This window comes from Stylophora pistillata, chromosome 9, assembly GCF_964205215.1.
Source record: "Stylophora pistillata chromosome 9, jaStyPist1.2, whole genome shotgun sequence".
NCBI classification, from domain to species: Eukaryota; Metazoa; Cnidaria; class Anthozoa; order Scleractinia; family Pocilloporidae; genus Stylophora; species Stylophora pistillata.
The window spans coordinates 10992701-11013970 of NC_142527.1; the positions used below are offsets into that span (position 1 = coordinate 10992701).

The 21270-nt window shown below is 38.1% G+C and overlaps 2 pseudogenes across 1 annotated transcript in view; both read right to left on the reverse strand.

Annotated features, from left to right (window-relative positions):
* The window catches only part of LOC148723270 (cubilin-like), a 168360-nt pseudogene that overhangs the window by 50129 nt on the left and 96961 nt on the right, over window positions 1-21270 (reverse strand). Inside the window, exons 5-7 of the transcript XR_015991758.1 lie at window positions 11126-11529; window positions 10326-10694; window positions 8315-8686 (exon numbers count right to left, since the gene is read on the reverse strand). The product of XR_015991758.1 is annotated as a cubilin-like (transcript). The remainder of the gene's footprint in view (window positions 1-8314; window positions 8687-10325; window positions 10695-11125; window positions 11530-21270) is intronic.
* Window positions 5845-7654, reverse strand: LOC148723275 (bone morphogenetic protein 1 homolog; annotated as a pseudogene).

Here is a 21270-nt window from a genome sequence, read left to right on the forward strand (position 1 = left end):
ATAAATTTTATATTGACACCCAACACGCCATATAGATAATGTAAAAAAATTCAAAAACAGTTTTATTGAAGCTAAATTCACCAATTACCTATTTATAAGGTTTAGTTGATATTGATAACATTGTTTATTACAAATCTACATCTTTCCCTCTTCTCTTAATTGGAATACCAGTTCTCGATTGAAACAGTCATTTACAAATCAAAACAGAACATTACGCTTAGATTAAATCATCTTCCTTGTTAAATGAAAATAAGAGTTGAGCCTTCGAAAACCTTGTTCACATGATTCTGTGTTTGTTCCATGAATTTCGCTAAACTTTGGAAGCATTGGGTACCACTACAGACAACTTGGATTCTCCAGAGTCATTCAAACCTTCTAAATATGTTTGAAAACATGGAAAATATCAGCAAGGAATTTCACGTTATCTAAGAGAAGTTTCGCACCAGCACTATCGTTCTTACTTTGATTCCTAAGAAATGGAACAAGCCCACACGCCCTATCATAACCTACATACTTCATTCGTTTAAAATATTCCACATTCTTACAAATTTTTCTTAGAGTAAAAAGAAAAACTCGTGTCTGGGATTCGCAAGTAAGCATTTCTGTCATTCCAACTAAAATGCCACATGGTCTTATAAGTGCCAGCATACCCGCAGTGGTTTCAAAGAAGAGTGAAATGTTCTCTTTCTTTTTGCATCCGTACACAGTGTCCTCAGGGAGCATTCAATTTTCTCCATTCACCCACGTAAACTCCGGGGGGTACCTCTTCGACCTCAGCCACCTCTTCTTCCTGATGCATAATACAAAACTTAGACGGCTTTTGATCTTTACCACCATCAACAGGAGAGTTCGAACAGCACTTGAAAATTCCTGGAAGGTCGCGGCTTATTCGTACTTTTCCTTTAGGATATGGATTCGTACAACCGGATGTTATTATCAGCCTTCTTAACGGTAACGATTTCGACGGATTCCGCAACAGACAAATCTTCGTCTGCCCACCTGAGAAAGATGTAGACTATGACGAACTCATAAAACCACCTCCCAACACGCCAAAGCTAGATGACATCTTCCACACACTGGATAATTTTCATCGGGATGACGGCACAAAATACACATTTTCCAGAGATGCGCACACGGAATTCGTAGCGTACCACGACGCTTTAAATGAACGAAAAAGAAATCAACAAGGTATCCCATAGTAATAGTAATAGTAATAGTAATAGTGATAGTAACCAAAGTTTAATGTCTTTCCGTGGGGCATGGTTACCCATATTGCCCGAGCCAGAGGCTCATGTATGAAACGCAAGACAATAACCCACCCATCTCACCCCAGGGGAGGACATCCATCACACAGTAATCTCGTGCGCGGGAAATTAACGTCTCCTACCCCTAACCCTGCAAGCCGGACGGGACCTCCATTTATTCGTCCCTATCTGAGAGGACTAGAATATCTAAACCATTTCTTGATGTTATAGAAAGGCAGCATATTCTTCTCAATTATTTTAAGACCTTGAGTGTTGGTCCGGCCGAAGCTCGAACCCTCGACCTCCCGCACATCAGTCCAGCGCTCTATCCAAAGGGCCGGTTGCACGATTGGCAGCCATAAATTACAGCTAACATCAAGCCGTTGAGAAGGTCAAAGATCTGAGTCATTTACGGAGTGGTCCTATGAAATTCCAGCAGAGTTCATGACCAAAGCTATAACCTTAATGGACTATTGCATAGAACAAAAATTCGCGCTTGGAAAGCAACCTAAACAGGATGTGCCTGCAACGTTTACAGACACCACAACAGAAGACCACATAGATTACCACCGCCTTAAGCGTTTGTTGGAAAATGAACCCCCAGTAACAGTCACCAAGATATCGCAGCGGCATATCCAAGAACGAGTGGACAATAACTATCGAAAAGGTTAGCTCCCGGTTAGCTCAATGGATAGAGCGCTGGACTGTTGTGCGGGAGGTCGAGGGTTCGAGCCCCGGCCGGACCAACACTCAGGGTCTTAAAATAATTGAGAAGAATTTGCTGCCTTTCTATAACATCAAGAAATGGTTAGATATTCTAGTCTTCTCGGATAGGGACGAATAAATGGAGGTCCCGTCTCCTGCAGGGTTGGGGTAGGAGACGTAAATTTCCCACACACGAGATTACTGTGTGATGGATGTCCTCCCCTGGGGTGGGATAGGTGGGAGGGTGGACTAGCACGAATGGTTCCTATGTTCCTTTCTAGTCCTTCCCCACTGCAAAACTTAATGCAGTGAAAATGGACTAAATTAAACTAAATTAAATTAAATTGAAAAGAAGAGGGAGAAGCACTATTGAACGACATAGTAAGATTAGGCTTAGGAGAGCTACTGTACACGACGAAAACTTCCAGGCTGGTAAAACCAACCGAACAAAGAAAGTTTTAAGGAAGGGAAAGATGGACAATCTAGATGACAATTAAAAAAGAACTCCTAAAGAAAATGAAAGTAGATTTAGAAAAATATACACTTTAAATTTACATTTTAACTTAGACACATGATTACGTTACGTTAGGGCGAGCAAAGAAAGTTTTAAGGAAGAGAAAGATGGACAATCTAGATGACAAGAAAAAAGAACTCCGAAAAGAAAATGAAAGTAGATTTAGACAAATATGCACTTTATATTTACATTTTAACTTAGACACATGATTACGTTAGGTTAGGGTTAGGAACCTGGTTAGGATAGGTTAAGGTTAGGGTTAGGTTTATCCAGGCCCCCTAACCCCTAAACCTAACATATGCAAATATCAACACTTTTAGTGCGTTTTGTTTTTTACCCTCAGCCCATAAGTCGTCTTACCATCTAAGACGATGCAGGCGTCTTGAAACACCAAGGTGGAAAACAAATAGGTTCAGGGACACATTTTTAATGAAATCTTGTATTGAGCATGATATTATATAAGTATAGCTTTATTAATTTTGATGATAGGTTTCATCATTTTACAGTATTCAATTTCACTTTTAGGCTTATTGTTATTCTTACATTAGTCATACTATTAGATATTCTGTTACAATTTTTGTAAATACGCAATTCAACCCCTTAGAGGGCTGCCATGTATTTATTTGTGAAATAAACCCTTTACGAAATTTGAGTGAATAAGAAAAGATTAACTCCATCCTAGTGTTTTTTTGTCTGAATGCACAGGAATAAACATCCAAATCGTGACTGAAGGCTTAGTATTTTTGTTTGATTGTCCCAAAAGATTTAAAAGACAAATACACTCGAAATATTACCAATATCCTTACTCTTGAACAATCAAATGAAAATACCAAGTCTTATTTAGAAATCTTATACACACTATAAACACTTTATACAGAATATACACTTTACACAATAGACATGTGTCTAAAGTGTATAAATATACAACAATAAACACTATATGAACAATATACACTCCATCCTAGAGTTCACTTCTATACTCTATACACTAATAGACACTATATACACTTTATACAGAATATACACCTTACACAATAGACATGTGTCTTAAGTGTATAAATATACAACAATAAACACTACATAAACAATATACACTCCATCCTACAGTTCACTTCTATACTCTATACACTAATAGACACTATATACACTTTATACAGAATATACACTTTACACAATAGACATGTGTCTAAAGTGTATAAATATACAACAATAAACACTATATAAACAATATACACTCCATCCTACAGTTCACTTCTATAATCTATACACTAATAGACACTATATACACTTTATACAGAATATACACTTTATACAATAGACATGTGTCTAAAGTGTATAAATATACAACTATATACACTATATACACAATATACACTCCATCCCACAGTTCACTTCTATACTCTATTTAAACAATAGAGTGTTTCTGTCGAAGAACTATCGGTTGATAGTTGCCCCGCGGAAATTTGATGTTCTTAAAACAGATATTTGCCCGAGAAGCGAAGCTTCGAGGGCAAATATACATACATACATACGTTAGTTGACCACTCCCCATGGGGGCTTCTCAGGGTCAATCTACCCACCCAACCCACCCCAGGGAGGACATCCATCACACAGTAATCTCGTGCGTGGGAAATTAACGTCTCCTACCCCAACCCTGCAGGAGACGGGACCTCCATTTATTCGTCCCTATCCGAGAAGACTAGAATATCTAACCATTTCTTGATTTAAAGAAAGGAAGCATATTCTTCTCAGTTAATTTTAAGACCCTGAGTGTTGGTCCGGCCGGTATTGAACTCTCGACCTCCCGCACAGCAGTCCGGCGCTCTCCCAATTGAGCTAACCAGGCTCAAAAATATGCTAGTTTACACTTTATACAGAATATACACTTTATACAATAGACTGATAAATTTTGTATATAGTGTATACGTATATGCTTGCACAATATACAGAATTTACAGTTGAAGTATACTCTGTATATATTTACAGTATATACAGTATATTTTGTATATATATATAGAAAGTTCAAAAAATTGCGAGGATGGACAACTTCTGACGTAAAAAATATAAAAAATTTTAATAAAAAACGTTTCAGTCAGAGACCTTCTTCAGTTATTTACAACTTTTGAAATAAAAAAAGAGCACTAAATAGGATAGAAGTGCTAATGATTACGTAATTACAGATAACGACTAATGAACTGGTGCTAATAAAAAGATAACAAAAAACCTAATTACAAAGAAAGCAATGAACAAAATACAAGAAACAAACCCTAAAAACTAAGAGATAAGAATATTAAATATGTTAATATGAGTGGCGTAACAATTGCAAAGAAGCAATGCGCCGAACATTAAAAAAAGGAAGGCCCACTTTTTACTACAACTGTAAACCGTAACAAAATCCCAAAACAAGGCCTTTGGAGCCCGAAAGGGCAAATTAGCAACAAAATCCCTGGAGGGGCCCTAAAATGATATTGATCATAATAAGATCCCTAGGCAGGGCCTCTGAGTCCAATCCACACCTAAAGGGCCGACAAAATCCAAGAAAAGGGCCTTTGAACGATCAATTAGTAGCGCCTAATATAAGATGGAAAATTAATTATAGCAGATTCTATTTTTCGAATGAAATTGCTTTCTTTTATTCAAACCATGGGGTGCCAAAGAGAACAACTGAGCACTCCAATAAGCCTCTTTTGTGATTAAAAGCCTATCGATCTCTGCAGAGCCACTAGGGGCCTGTACCGGATCAATGCATTGGAACGAAAAATCGTCCAGGGTGTGTGGGGTTTTGTTGAAGTGTATCGCTACTTCACAGGTTGTTTTGTTTGTGAGCATAGTAGATTTGTCATTTCGAAATCTCACTTTGAAGTCGGTGGTAGTTAGAAACTAATTTAGTTTCTAAACAATTCTCCAAAGCCTCCGCCATCCCGAGACATAATTTACTCAGGACTCGTGGAAAAGAAGCGAAAAAACTATTTCCATTTGTTACTACATTTAATCCTAACTTTCCCGACGTAGGCAATATAATCAGAAAGCATTTGTTTATTTTGCAATCTAAACCCAAATTGAAAGAACTTTTTCCTCGAAGTTCTATCATACCATCTTTTCGTCGATCGAAAAATCTCAAAGAATTGTTAGCACCATCTCGTTTTAAAACTGCCAGCGAGAGACAAACCATTCCTTATAACAATGGCTGCTTTAAATGCGATAGGAAAAGATGCGACCTCTCTCAGAATTTCTTTGTTGAATCTAAATCATTTCTCAGCTTTCAGACGGGCAAAAGTTACACCATTCACTCTAGACTTTCCTGTGACTCTAAAAATGTGATTTACTTGGCTTCCTGTAGGAAATGTCGCCTGCAATACGTGGGATCTACTACCACCGACTTTAAAGTGAGATTTTCGAAATGTCAGCGGGCGAGGTAATGTTCCAGGTACAGTTTCTGGACGCAGTGTAGTCACTCTTTGGGTAGGTTGTGCTGCTTATATTCCCGCTTCCCGAGAGAGGAATTGCTTCTCCTGGACAAACTGTAAAAATTAAAAACGCCTATGTGAGTGTATGAGAATTATACTGGCTGATGTGGAAAAGAAGCGAAAATATAAGTCACTATAGGAAGAAATTGACTTCGGCTAACTCGCAGTTGTAAAAAGATTCAACATCATGACTTTGGTAATATGACACCATTGTATTTAGAGACCAGTTATTATCTATTGTCGGGGGAGGGAAGGGGGTCGGAGTAAGTTGGAGGAGGATGACAGGGTTTTCAGGGGTAATGGAGGGTGGATCAGTCGTCACCAACAGGGCACAAATGGTAGACTGTGGAAAATTGACCGCCAACTAACTGCCCATGTGAAAGAGGTGGGTATCATAGAAATATTACAGAGCTCCTCAGGTGCTGAATGATGACCGACCCTCAATGAGGAGAAGTGAAGAGTGCATGTATGTCTTCATTACATTTCCAAGGAAGTTGTGCAGCAAACTCAAGCAGAGTCAGTAGACATGATCAACTTGATCCGCTCAATTCTTATAATTTTAACCATATTTCAAAACAAAAAAATTTCACTTTCTACACTCGTTATCAGACCTGATGTCAATTGCGGCTAAAAAAATTACCACGGGCTTGGTGTCAGTTTAGTTCACATCAGTACTGAAATAAAAGAACTTTACCCTAAAAACCAGCCCAACTGGATATTTTCATAACTTTTTTTCATTGGTAGTTGAAAATAATAATGCGTCTATACGCTTTCGTGGTTTCTTTGTAAAACATTTTGGGGTCTATGACTATCTCGACTCTGTCTCCAGACCTTAGACGATCGCAATCAATATGAGGAGGAGAACACTCTAATTGAAGTAGTTACTCATTATTACTTCCATGAAATTAATTATATAATTATGTGCATCTTACAGCAGAATTCTAGATTTCACGAATTATTTTTCCTACTTACTTGGAGGATTGTGGTTCAAAACTCTATATGTTGCGTCAAATCCGTAATAATTCATTTTTGTATCATCGGACACAAACAGCACCCTTAGGCTTTCGTGTATTGTATATAACTTTAAATTAACACTCCTTGAGGCACCACAAAGTTTTCCAGCCGGTGAATAATCACTGAAGCTATTTTGAACTTCCAGATAATCACACGAGCAAGCACCGTCACAATCGTGAAGATTGTAGTCTGGTATTGTGAGCTCAACACGGTATCCTCGTTTCCCTGTAATAATCCAGCCACATGTCTGGTTGAAAGGATATTTTCTTGGTTAAAAGGGAGAGGATAAAGAACCTGATGTTTCTTTGAGTTTCATATCTGTAGGACACACTGAAAAGAGTAACAAAGACTTTGTCAGCTTCACGCGAAAGCATCTTGACCACCGTCTTTACTATCAATTACGGCTAGTTTCGCGCATTAATAACTGGCTTGTATTTTAATTGAATAAAACAGAGGAGAGAAATTGCACAAAGAGATGGAAAGTGGACTTTTCTCTCAAAAGGTAGTTAGAGTAACTCAGAGTTATCGTTGTTAGCGGCAAAAGTCTGTCTGTCTTTGGAAAATATTTAGTTCTTATTAACCGAGCTGGAGATCTGTATGGGACAATCTTGACCGAGGTCACGCAGTACAGACCGAACGCAGTGAGGTCTGTACCAGCGACCGAAGTCAACATTCTCCCATACAAACCGACCTGGCTCGGTTAATAACATGTTTATTATATGGCTGTGTCTTATATGCCAATTTTTATATTCTTTGTACCTTTTTTTTCTGGACCGGTCTAGATGCCGTTCTAGATGGGATAAATCTAGACCGCTTTTAATATTGATTTTAGCCAATCAAATTCGTGAATTCGGTAGTTTCCAGTCCTTGTGAGACACAGCCATATAATAAAGTAGAGTATTAATAAACGCTAGTCCCCATTTGGCGCAAAAATATGAACGCATATTTGTTCGTAGACATTATCTATTCCAAGAGGTAAACAATTTGAGCTTCAAAGAACAGGTAATGTCCAAGGATAACAGATACGAGCATATTCTCGTGCCAAATGAAGGCTCTTGTGTTTAAAATCATTCTAATATTTTTGCAACGCGCGGGAAAAATGTTAGGAACAATTTTTGTTCAACGCGCAAATGTTCAGTGTTCAGTGTTCTGGTATGACTTAACGGACATAAAAATGCTCCTTTATCTGTAACAATCCAAAACTTTCGCCTTTAATTCAGTGTAAAATGCAGATTATTATCGTAGTGGACATAAGGTTAAAAGCTCGAGCATAGTCGATCACGGGACACATTAACACCAATCACGCGCGAGAAAAAGTATTCGATGGTCATAAAACAAGATATTCAGATATACATCCACAGGGTTCTTACCACCAGTCGTTGTGGATTCATATCCCGCTTCAAATCCACGATCAACTATTTGTCCTGGATGGAACATCACAAACATTTGGTTTCCCGAAGAGGACTGAGGCTCATTCCCAGGCAACCCCTGACAAAATCGCCCCAGTGAAGGAGAGCTTGTTGACCCACCATCATAAAGCTCCACATACGAACAATTGTCCAAACAATGATTTTCTGAACACTCACTTAAGACAAAGTTAATAAAGACAAACATTACAGTCTTGTCAGCAGAGGGGGTAATGTTCCAGGTACAATTTCTGGACGCAGTGTAGTAACTCTCCGAGTAGTTTGTGCTGCTTATTTTCCCGCTACCTGAGAGAGGAATTGCTTCCTTTGGACAAACTGTAAAAATTAAAAATGCCCATGTGAGTGTAAGAGAATTATGATGTACTGGTGTGGAAAAGAAGTTAAAATATAAGTTCCTATTTAAATGCACGACTCATACACAAGAGTGGGTGTGCAGCTCGAACTAGAAGCTCGAGTATTTAATGCCGTCCGACAAAGTTACACAGAGTAGTAAATAACTAGTCATCACCTCTCGGGCTAAAACGTTTTGTGTGCCGCCGCCTGATACGAAAACCCAAAAACCCAATATTAATGGGAAAATTGGGAACTTCTTCCTCATCCAAATGCAGGCGCACCGACCTCTGAGGGTTAGAGGTAAAACAGCTTAATTTCATGCAAGATAAAATTTAAAATAAAACTAGGAAAGTTCGAGAGCTGAGATGAATACATTACAAATGTCAAACCTTAAATACACCATACAACAAAAGACTCAATTAAAGCCATAGCGGCCAACGTGCTAACATACCAATAGGAAAATATTTACATTCTTTGTCACTGCCACTTACAGTTTAGTTCCGCCGAATGTAAATGCATTTACATTAGGAAGAAATTGACTTTGGCCAACCACGCAGTTGTCTAAAGATTTGATATCATGACTTTGGGATGTGACACTAACGTTAATGGGCCCACTTATTATCTATCGTCAGGGGAGGGAAGAAGGTCGGAGTAATTTGGGGGGGGATGGCATGGTGTTTAAGGGGAATGGAGGGTGGATCAGTCGTCACCAACAGGGCACGAAGGGGAAACTATAGAAAATTGACCGCCAATTAATTGCCAATGTGGAGGAGAGGAAGAATATCATAAGAATATTACAGAGCCCCCCAGGCGCTGAATGATGACCGACCCTCAATGAGGAGGAGTGAAGAGTGTATGTCTTCATTATATTTCCAAGGAAGTTGTGCAGCAAACTCCAGCGGAGTCAGTAGACACGATCAACTTAATCCACCCATTTTTTTAAGATTTCAACCATATATCAAAACAAAAACAAAAGACTTTCTAAACCCGTTTTCAGACCTGATGTCAACTGCATTAAAAATATTCTACCATAGGCTTTGTTTTAACTTAGTTCCCATCGGTACTGAAGTAATAAAAAAAACCTCAACCGAAAACCCAGCACAACGGGATATTTTCATCACTATTTTTTAATACATTGGTATTTGAAACGAATACTGCGTTTAAACGCTTTCGAGGTTTCTTTAAAAGAAATTTTGGGGCCTAAGACTATCTCGACGATATCTCCAAACCTTAGACGATCGCAATTAATATGAGGAGGAGAACACCTCTACTCAACCAAGTAACAAGTACAATCTCAGGTCTTCTTCAACTAGTTATGTGAAAAGCACAAAAACTGACCATTTTGGAAAGTTTGTAACAACAAGTTTGCCACTTATTTAAAGCAAAATATATAAAAATCCATTATTTATTATTGTGTTTTGCAAGCTTACTTCCATGTAAACAATTTGCTGACTATAACTGTAGTTGAGATTTTCTGTAAGGGGTATAAATGAACAAACAAACAAACAATACTCTTGTTAAGTTAGTTACTCATTATCACTTCTATGAAATTGATTATATAATTAAGTGCATCTTCTTACAGATAAATCATAGATTTCACAAAGTTATTTTCTCTACTTACTTGAAGGACTGTAGTTTAACAGCTTGTAAGTTGCCTTAAATCCGTCATAATCCATTTTTGTACCATCGGGCACAAACACCATCCTTAGGCTTTCGTGCAGTGAATAGAATTTTAAATTAACATTCCTTGGCGTACCACAACGTTTTCCAGCCTTCTCATCATCACTGAAGCTTTTTTCAACTTCCAGATAATCACACGAGCAAGCAGCGTCACATTGGTGAAGATTGTAGTCTGGTATTGTGAGCTCAACACGTTATCCTTGTTTCCCTATCTTCCCGCTACATGTCAGTTTGAATGGATGGTTTCTTGGATGGAAGGTAGAGGAAAAATAACCAGATGTTTCATTGAGGATCATATCTGTAGGACAAGCTGAAAAGAGTAACAAAGACTGTGTCGGCTTCCGGAAAAAGCATCTTGCTCACCTTCTTCATAATCACTTACGACTAGTTTCGTGCGTTAACCAATAAAGGGCTTATATCTTAATTGAATAAAAAAAGAAGAGAGACATTGCATAAAGAGCATAGGAAATCATGAAGAAGTTTTTACTTCGTTGAACTTTTTAAGCCGTTCACCGAGTGTTTACCTTATCGTTTGCAGGATAAACCCGAACCAAATTCGCACTTCATTCTAATTCACTAGGGGGTGCTCCCTAAATAAACCACTAAAGGCGAAAAGCACTCGCATAAATCTCCATCTATCACCTCAAAAGATGCTTTAAATCCTTACAGTTTATTTTGGAAACCCATCCCCTTTGTTCATTTTACTAATTTGATTAACTACTAATGCCAAAAATCACTTACATGAATCTCCATCTATCGCCTCAAAAGATGCATTAAATCCTTTGTATACAATGCCAGTGCGGGATTCAAATCTCACTTGAATGAAATTTCCCTTGGAGTACACAGGATAGGGAAGCTTTTGACCACAAAGCTTAAAGTTATTAGGATCTCCGCCATGTGAAGCAACGTTTGTGATCAAAACCCGGGCACTGGTTGCCGCCGCTCCAGAACAGTCTGTGTTTTCATTTTCTACCAGGGTAAAGTTCAAGAAGGTCAGTTTGATGATTTTCCCACTGAGTACCGTGATATTTCAGGTACACATGCTGCTCGTATTAAAGTTTTCGGAAAAATTGGGGTTGGAAATGTGGCCACGTGAGGTATTAATGGGATTTTCCAGGAGGGGTGCAAACTGAAAAAGAGAGTGTCTTTTAGTCAATCTTTTGGTTTCTTACTACAGACGAAAGAATTCCAACAATATAAAAATTGAAAATGTGTTTCAAACTGGTAATTTTTTTGCCATATCCCTAATAATAAAAAGAAGTTCTGTCGACTTAAACACAAACCAAATTTTTAGATTAAAATGTAGAATATAGAAAGATTATAAGTACTTACGATCACTTTTCACTAGAGTCAGGGAGGCAACTGTAGCAAATACAGTTTTTTTCTGAGTTGCTTTAACACCAAACTAGTCAGAGGCAACTCAATAACTTTTTTTTTATATGAGTGTGTGACATCAATTCTTACAAGATTTTAAACTCAGCTGTTGCTGTTGTTCCTGCAGGGAGAGTTAAGAAGGGTTTATACGCGCTGCGTGACTATATTAAGGCCAAAATTACTACGTAAAGGGTGAATTTTAACAGAAAGGGACAGCGTGATTCGTGAAGTTATGAACCAGCATGCGGCGTGATTTGCTTCCTAAAACCTTGTGCGCAAGAAAAGAGATTTAAAGTTTTCCCTTTTATATACGTGACGCATATTTTTTTCTTAATTCGAGTGTGACACGGGTGAAGACCCCCGTTCCATCCCCCCACCCATTTACTATCCTCCCCAAGAATACCTTGGGGAGAAAAAACCTTTTACACTTCTAACTCGACCTTCATAAAGACAATTCAAGATTATAATCGTAATTGACCATTTACACCCCTAAAAAAAAGTAGGAGAGTAACGAAGGATACAATGGACTCGCGTGGTATTGTTGAGATCAAAAGCCATAAATCGGTTTTTACTAACAGATTTAAACCTTACTGCCTCAATTAATTTTAAAAAGCTTACCGTGCTGTATCATGACTAAAAGAAAACAGGAAAAAAAATCGCCGATTTAAAATCCAGCTTTCAGTATTTAGACTGCTAGAATTTCTTACATACACATTCACTAAAGAGCTTAGGAATGCTTTAAATGCTCTCACTGCTTTTCGTTGCACTCTCAAAGTCTCTTAAAGTCATTTTTTTCAAGGTCTGGGATTTCTTCAAATCCCCCCCCAACCAAGAAGCTAAAATTGGTCAATTTTAGTTATAAAGGAAAAATCGGTGACCGCAACAATCTAATCATTGACCAGTGCCCTATAGACCTTTTTTTTTCTGAGTCATATCCTTGCGAGCATGAACTCGTTATCTTTTAACTTATTGCTGGCGAGCCCTTGCGAGACAGCAGCCTGTTTTTTACAATAGCGAAAAAAACCCAAAATTTGTCAGATATAACATGGAGACATGCGCAGTCGATTACGTTTTTTATATCCGGGGTGCTTGTGATGACATCACGTAAAGTGCAAGTGGAAGTAGCTATCGATTTCGAGCAATAGCAGTACACGTTTACAGCCGTCCCGCTCTGCTAGAAATCAAGAACACGATAAACAAGATCATTTTTTATATAGATGTCTTTAATTGCTTGTGGAAGTATTCATTAAGGTCATGAACGGTTTAGTGATGACTCTCGAGGAGGAATAGAGCTTTTTACGTGTTTGGCTGCTCTATTATGTGAGCAATTTTTGCCGATTCGCAAATGGAGGTGCCAAGATATCAATCAAATCCTACTTCATAGAGATCATTTTTTTCTCAGGGCATTCAGCAGCAGTGAAGTGTTAGGCAAAAATGCTTCCATTTGGAGTACATGAACTGCCGACAGCAACTTTCTGGTCTCGGGAGAAAAGAGAGGAAGGTGCAAAGCCCACCTGCCTTATGTCGAAAGCGACTTCGGTACTACAGGCAAATCATTCACAGTATTCTTCGCCCGTTGAGGCTTTGAATTTGATCGTTGAGTCAAAATCTCTGCCCGTTAAGGTAAATAATTCGACCATTGAGTTACATTTGCCCGTTGAGGTGAAAGAAAAGCTTGCAATCATAGATTCAAAATGTGGATCGCTCGTTAAAGCTAACCATTCAACTGCAAACACAAATGACTGTTTGGGCTTTAAGACAAATTCTGAGTCGACTTTATCCGTTTATCAACCTTCGAGTCAAAAGAAAACTTCTCAAGCACAACATAAAGTTGTCGTTTGCTGTTGTTGTTTCACAAAAGCCCTTTAGAACTAAATTAGTTGGAAAAATCGAAATTCTCTTTTAAAAAGCCACACCAACCCCTACTACACCGTTTATTCCAAATCGTATTATCAGTATTTCCTTCAAGCTCTGACGCCAGCACCCACATTCACATTGAAACTGTTAGTTAACACTATAACATAAAACACTTGTATCAGTCTGGAAGGAATTCGCATTTTCGGTTCAAACTTTCCCACCCCAGTGACGCACGACAGGCAAATGCCCGTGGGTTACTTGGTGAGGATGTTGAAGTTTCGAAATGTGAACAGAATAAAGTCTTGTGTAAAACTGTTTCAAAATAAAGTAGTAAAATAGCTGATATAACAAGAGACAAACGTAAAGAACATTTCCCTGTCATTAATAACATTTTGCAAAAATTCAGAGGCTTTCTGACACTTAAACAGCGATTGTTGTTCTATAATGCTACCATTCGCCCGTTTATGAGCTATGCTGAGGTCATTTGGTCATCGTGTGACAAGGAATTACTATACAGAATCTTGAAATTACAGAAGCGTACAACTAGAATCATTTTCTATGCCGGCAGCCTAGCACCCTCTGTGACACTTTTTACTAAGCTGGGGTGGGTATGAACAGAGTAAAATTAACGAATGTGATATTTTTTATAAGCGCGTAAATAGCTCTCTTTCGAACGATCTCAATGAAAACTTAACAATGAACAATTACAGGCACAACATGATAAAAGCACGCGGTATGCCAGCTATAATTCTATCTATCCTTACTATAAGCGTGAGACTGAAGGAGTCCGTTCTTTTGCTGTATTAGCAACAAGACTTTGGAGTAATGTGCCTCTAAATATCAGAAAATCAGACTCCGTTAAGTACTTAAAAAAACACCCCTCTGTCACAGACCCGTTCGATCCCGACCTGGTGAGTTGTTTTGCCTTCCCTGTTAGAATTTTGACCTCCCTGGCACCTGGTGGCTTTTTAAAAACTCCCTGGTGAATTTTTTTCCTCCCTGCTGTAGAATTTTAGTTTCCCTGGTGAGGCGTGCTCCCCTGCAAGAAAAAGTCTCAAGTTTGAGTTTGGAATTCCGTTCTTGTTTCTGTTATGTATGCCCTGGTAGAAGTTTTGTTGAAAACCTGGTGAACAACCAGGTTCTACCAGGTCTGTGACAGAGGGGTGTTTAAAAACTCATTTATTTAAAACGATCTTCGCAGCGCGGCAACATTTAGACCGTTTTAGGATTTGAATTTTATATCTAACATAATTTATATCTATATTTTAAGGAAGTTTTTAATTTTATTGTAATTCAACTATTCGCGTCTCTCATAAATTTAGGTTTTTAACTTATATTATATTTGTATTCATAGTTTGTAATTAATCCGAGGGCCCCAAGTTCATTAGCCTTTGGCTATTCAGTATTAACCCTCTTTACATAAAGTGTTTATTATTATTATAGTACAGCGACCGAAATCATTTGGTGAAGGCAAAACTTCACACGCAAATCTCTGTTTAACGTAAATGTGTAGTCAGATGAGAATGTTGATATGTACTTGCTGTTATTTTATCATCACCTGTTGGTGTTAACTTCCCCACGCGTAAGAAATAACTTATTCATCCATTTTAACGCTTTCTGTCGCCTTAAGTTTGAAAATCAAATCTCCATTTGTATGTGACAGTACTATACGCTTCCATAGTACTGTAATTATAGTATGTGACAGTACTATACGCTTTCATATCCCTTGAAATCAAACAAGACGATCCAAGATCGTTAGTCGGGCTACAGCGAGACGTGCTGTTATGAGTGTTGACCATTTGGGGTGCGAAGTGGTTCTAAAAGAAATACTAAGGAGTTACCTTAGTATTTGTATTGTATTGTATTGTATTGTACCAAGGTCCTGGTTTGTGGGCGTGGAATAAATTTTTTTTTCATCCCTGAGAGATACCAATTCTACAACAACGCACTCTCACACATTTTTGGTGCAATGCCCTAAAAGATATCACAGGAGCTGCTACTGTAGACCTTTTGAGGCTCAACAGCCTAAGAGGTATCAAACCCACCTTTTTTAACCCCTAAAAGCAACCTCGTTCCCAGGGCCTTTTCCCTTAGCTGGCCCCAAGCTAAGGGTAAAGGCCCTGGGAACGAGGTTGCCCTAAAAGGTACAACGAGCACCCCAGTCCCTTTTAGTTAAGGAGTCCCCTTCCCAAGGGTGATAAGTGCATGCCAATTGATGCACGTGTTAAAAAGATATATTATGAAATTGTAATTATAAGGGCCTGAATGCAAGGAAGTATATTTCATCGTGAAAACATTGTATGCATAGCATACCTCATCATCATCATCATCATCTTTATTTTGCATTATTTATATCATTAACTACAAGTGAGATAAAATAAAAGGAGAAAATAGAGAGAACTTAGTTTTACCTATTGTAGGAAAGGGAGAAGTGTGCAGTGACCATAGTAGCAATTGCTTTTGAGATGGTCACTACCACATGATTTCACAAGGAAAATATTTATTAAAAGATGAAAAGCTAGCATACTATGTTTAAGATTTACAACAGAGGGAAAAAGGAATGTAAAAATTAATACATTAAGCAATAAAAAGTAATACATTAAGCAATATAAAAGTAATACATTAAGCAATAATCATCATTTATACTCAATTGATTGTACAATTATATACCTGATATGTACCTAATTATATATCTAATAAGGACCTTCCCTGATTTTCTCCTTGAATTAATTAATGCAGATATCAATAGTTGGGATTGTCTCACTCTCGTGCTGTTGTCTAACTTTGGATTTGCTTTTGTTTCTAAAATTTACCTGTAGCAGTCTTTTCATTTTTGGAGCAGGTTCCAAAGTATCATAATTATATTTTCGTCTGTGCTTTTGCATGTGTCTGATTTGATGAAGGTCCATGTTAGATGAGCAAGGCAAAAATTGTATTTCATAGCAAACAATACCTGCTTTAAGTTTCTTAGTGACAATTTTAATGTTAGAAATAGCTTGTTCTAATGATGGTTTACCACTTATTTTCATTTGTTGCATTGCAAGTTCACAATTATCTTCATAGGTCAGTAAGGAAAGCATGTACTTTGCTCTGACTGTTTGTTGAAAACTACAAGTGATACCTAACAGCAACTTGCAAGCCACTATAAAAACCCTGTATTTCCACTGTAGTTGTTGAAAATTAAGTTTTCCAACTTTTTTTTATAGTTTAAACCAATGGAAAACATCCCATAGCTTTGGGCTTTAATTTGGACTGATATCTCAACTCCACAAATATTAAGACTCATGCATAAATCTTCCCTTTTTAGATGCCTGTTGATGCCCATGTTACGATATAATTTATTTCCTCGGTCAGCTATGCAACATGAGGCTCTGGAATTCTAATAACTACAAGACTTTGCTGCTTAGTAACACATTGCATAAAGCCCTACAGCGTGGCATTGTTTTCAAGAGCAGTTGTGTTCTTCTCTCAGACTGTTCACTGCAGTTATTTCATATGTACTTAGCTGCACTCCTATGAGTTCATAATTGTCACTGAGGGAGTGTATAGTCTGGAAATACTGTACTAAGCCCTGAACAGATGGTACTTCTAATAGTGCAAATGTACCTGAGGGATGGCTTCTACAATATTCGTCTCTTGCATGAGAATCAAATATCTCATAACCTCCATTATCAGTATGATAGATACTGAGACCCATTTACATTCTATTGTCAGAATAAATGAAGAGTAATTTTGTGACAAGAGTGATTCAAAAGTCCTTTCTGTAGACATACTGTACTGATATTCCACAATTATTGAATCACACTGTTAATATCACAACGATTAACAAACACCGCATAATGAGATCTGAATTCTTTTGCATCGCTTTATTTCTTTTGCAACATCATTTTGTTGTGCACACAACGCTGATTCGTCATACTTTTGTTGCATGCATGGCGCTACTTTGTCCAAATTATACATTATTCACATTCATTTAACACCGCGTTGTTTGTACGAAACAAACATTCCTGCATAAGAAATACGTGAGTTTAATATTCGCACAAAAGCGACATAACTAATGGAACGAACAGAAAAATAACAACAGATAATATACTCTATTTGAGCAAAATCGTAACAAAATGATGTAAGCTTTAATAATCATGATAGAGGCCACATAAATATAACAATTACGTTTATCCTCACTGATGAAAGTCGAACATGGCATCTTTGTTGTCGTTTCCCAGAGTTTGATCACGAGGCACCTTGTATTTATCAGAAAATGTTCTCCTGTCTCTCTGTCCACATTTTCTGTTCACTGACGACTCATTCGATTTCTGGTTTGATTCCAGAGAGACCTTCGCTAAATCATTTGATTCTTTTGCTATTTTGAGTTCGCGGAACGACCGGTTCGAAATATACGCTCATTACACACGCCATCTTTTAGAGAGGGTCTACCGCGAACGCTGTGTGGGTCTGTATGTTTGAGCGTAGAAAGATGACACAAATTGTTAACACATTTGACATATCCGCCATTTTCGAAATCCTGCAGAAAAGGTTGCGCCTTTTGTCGGTTAGACGGATGGAAATGTGATCAAATTTGATTTATTTTCTGTGGAATGACTGTCCAAAAGGTGTCGAAGGTTTGACACTTTTATAATAATGCTGAGTTCAGTGATTAAGTATTTAAAGAAAATTGAGCGCATCCGTATCCAGTAATAGGTCTTACAGGGTTATTTTTCTGATTTCATGGAGCTGTTAGTTAAAGATCCGCCATCCAAAGTTTTCATAATATTAAATCAAACAGTCGATAACTGTGTTGGTGAATCTTGAATTGAGGCTGACGGTATGAGGCAAGTGCTTTCCAACTTCGTTCTTCACCAGGTTGCACCATATCTGAAGCACGAGCAGTGGGCTTGCGTAGGATTTCTCCTGTTCTCGTGCCTATGCGCTCCCTTTTCTGGTTTCCTATTTATTCTCCCATTATGTAATGTCCTAACTTGTGCCCGAAATGAGCCTTGTCGCTCTCGCAGAACGCAATTGTTTGTTTGAAGGTATAGACTGACTGGACGATCTTTTGGTCATAACGTCAAAACTCTATTTTATTCGCTTAATAAGCGACCAGATTTCCTTTGTTATAAGGCTCCGCTGCGGGATTTTTACTCTAGATTTATTTCATACCAAGTTCAGCAGGGTTCGATTCATCTGGATTCAAATGTCTGACAATCATTCTCTCACTGGAAAAAACTCGATCAGTGACACTCCTTACCATCAGTTTTGTCCCCCAAACAAGATATGACGTAGGTTCTCCTACTATTTTCACATTGGAAAAGATACCAAATTTTGGAGCGAAAAAGCAGTTTTTAAAAATTTACCGCTGAATTGGCCCATTCAAAAATAAAATGAACCTCAGGCTATTCGTGCCAACTCAACAAATGATAAAAATTGACTGAAAACAATGGTTTCACCTCGATTTGGGTGAGAAATGAAGTCAATATTTAAACTTCCTCTCTGTCTTTGCAATAGTTCGTCCCAACGGCATAAAAAAAATGTAACAGCGAAAAGCCACCTTAAGTTGTGCGGCAATCCCGCTTAAAAGGGTAGCATAACCGCCGCAAGTTATCGCACATCACACTGTTTAAAAGTTCAACCGAACATGCATTTTAAATGTTCTATCGCCGGGACTCCGCTCTACCAGTTCATGTCGAGTCCCCCTACAGTTCATCTGTTACACATAACAGCTTCCAGCGGTAAGCTTGTATACCCTGAGTCAGATAATTATGGCAAGAATGAGACCAAATGTTGGCGGATTGAAGTTCCACATACGTATGCCTACATATCATATCATTTTCCAGGTATGTTTTCCGTGTCCACGCTCTCCAGTAATAAGTAGCTCAGACTTCTTTCCGATTTCATCTCATGCTGCTGTCAGTCATTATCATATTAAACGAATCACCTAAAGGGAGAGACTAACAAAATCAGAAAATCATTCCATAACAGTTCAGAAAATCAATCCTGTATCAGCAGTTTTCGGGCCCAACACGGTTAGACAAGAGATCAAGACGGCGTGTACACGAGAGAACCGGCAGGGGGCGATAAAGCTCAAATCACAGATTTGGCTCAAACTTGGCACAAATGCTAAGTATCATGAGTTAAAATTTATCTAAATTCGTTAAAATTAAATTTTATTAAACATATGTAAACAAATATTAATTATATTAATAACCTTTATTGTATTTGTTTATTTCTTATTTAGTAACAGACTACTTTCATTTTGCAGAGGGTGACAAAGACTATCTAAATGCAACCGAAGTTGAAACTATTGATTTCGGCACCCCAAAAGTTAGCATTGAGAACTGCCCTTCACATTACGCAGAACAGTGGTTTTTAATTGTTCCTGTGGGACGGAAGGTCCAGATAGACTTCGATATGGAGGACAATGAGGATTGCAAAAATTATTACGTTGAGTTCCGTGAAGCATCGATCTTAGTTGGTGATCCTTCACTCATATTAGGCCATTTTGGTCCATTCCTGACCAGTCGCCTGGGTGGACTCAATACAAAACCAAACTCAATACTGAGTCAACTTAACATGGTTTGGGTTCAGTTCGAAAGCAATCGAAACTCTACTACTGTGTACAAGGGATTCAAAGCTTCTTTTAAAGCAAGAGCGTTTGTCTTTCATTAAATGGTACAGAAGTCGTTTTACATATTTCTCCGTCGTTAGGTGAGATTTTTAATATTCGCTGGAGTTGATAATCAGCTAGATGCTCTATTACTTGCTGGAACTGCCGTACCATTATGATTACAGAACGAACTGGAAAACGCAAAGTCCTGTGCCTAGTTGTTCAAAGGACGGATATCGATGACGCTATTCAACAGATAAATCTCTGCACTTTTAAAGTTATGCAGTGTTCAGTACTTTATAGAACACGCTAGAGAAGCGACAATGAAACAGTCAAATATCTTAATTCGGATTAAGGACGTACTTAAGTCAAAACTCATGGTCATCAATGAGCACACTCTCGCAATGCTCATGCCACTACTGTCACTGGTACACTGGTGCTCTTTGCCCAATCTCGAGCCCAAAGTCTTTTCGACTCCTTGTTAACGGTTGGTCGCTGGCGAGAGACAAAGTACGGGTAGGTCACTTGCAGTATCGAGACCAAAGATACTTTTCGCTAGTATCGATATTATTATCGTCAGTATCGAATATTTGGTATCGGTGTCAGCCCATCCCTAACTTTCCAAATACATGCATAACGCGTACACTGTCCTATTATTGCTCGAATCTGTCGACTGATAACCAGTGAAAGACGTACGCTTCGCGAAAGCTTAAGTTTTTCTAAGGTTAGTGATTGAGCTGTTAATAAAAATATAATGAGAATAGAATGGCTTGCTTAACACAAAATCCGAATGCTTTTATGCTGCAGCTCAAGGCTTCATGCTTTTCAATCCTGAGCCATTTGTAAAATATAATTCAAGGGTGATACTCCAGAATGTTCTGTTCTCTATCCTGTTATGCATATTAATGTCCCAGCTCATTCATAATGATACTGATTTACTTAAAGCGCGTGATGTAATCATATAGAATGTTGAACATATATAGTATGTATTTGGGTGAAGACAAAGTACAATTGTGTCAGTGTTGCAGGCTACAGGTGACTAACCACACTTTTT